Here is a 955-nt window from a genome sequence, read left to right on the forward strand (position 1 = left end):
TTTTGATTTTCTCTACAGGGAATGAAAAATCTGCAAAGTAGTGTTTGTGGTAGAACTGACAACAATAAGTATATGTTTGAACAAATGTATATATTTCCAAAATATAATTTGTGAATGTATTTGAACTGCTCTACTGAAAACTTTTGTTGAATATTGATTAAAGGTGATATGGTGTAGTATAGTAAATGTAAGACCACATATGGATCAAAGGCGATATGGTGTAAATGTAAGACCACATATGGATCAAAGGTGATATGGTGTAAATGTAAGACCACATGTGGATCAAAGGTGATATGGTGTAAATGTAAGACCACATGTGGATCAAAGGTGATATGGTGTAAATGTAAGACCACATATGGATTAAAGGTGATATGGTGTAAATGTAAGACCACATATGGATTAAAGGTGATATGGTGTAAATGTAAGACCACATATGGATCAAAGGTGATATGGTGTAAATGTAAGACCACATATGGATTAAAGGTGATATGGTGTAAATGTAAGACCACATATGGATTAAAGGTGATATGGTGTAAATGTAAGACCACATGTGGATTAAAGGTGATATGGTGTAAATGTAAGACCACATGTGGATCAAAGGTGATATGGTGTAAATGTAAGACCACATATGGATTAAAGGTGATATGGTGTAAATGTAAGACCACATGTGGATCAAAGGTGATATGGTGTAAATGTAAGACCACATGTGGATCAAAGGTGATATGGTGTAAATGTAAGACCACATGTGGATCAAAGGTGATATGGTGTAAATGTAAGACCACATATGGATCAAAGGTGATATAGTGTAAATGTAAGACCACATGTGGATCAAAGGTGATATGGTGTAAATGTAAGACCACATATGGATCAAAGGTGATAAGGTGTAAATGTAAGACCACATATGGATTAAAGGTGATATGGTGTAAATGTAAGACCACATGTAATTCAACAATAA

The sequence above is a fragment of the Mytilus trossulus genome, chromosome 9 (genome assembly GCF_036588685.1).
Source record: "Mytilus trossulus isolate FHL-02 chromosome 9, PNRI_Mtr1.1.1.hap1, whole genome shotgun sequence".
Classification (NCBI taxonomy): domain Eukaryota; kingdom Metazoa; phylum Mollusca; class Bivalvia; order Mytilida; family Mytilidae; genus Mytilus; species Mytilus trossulus.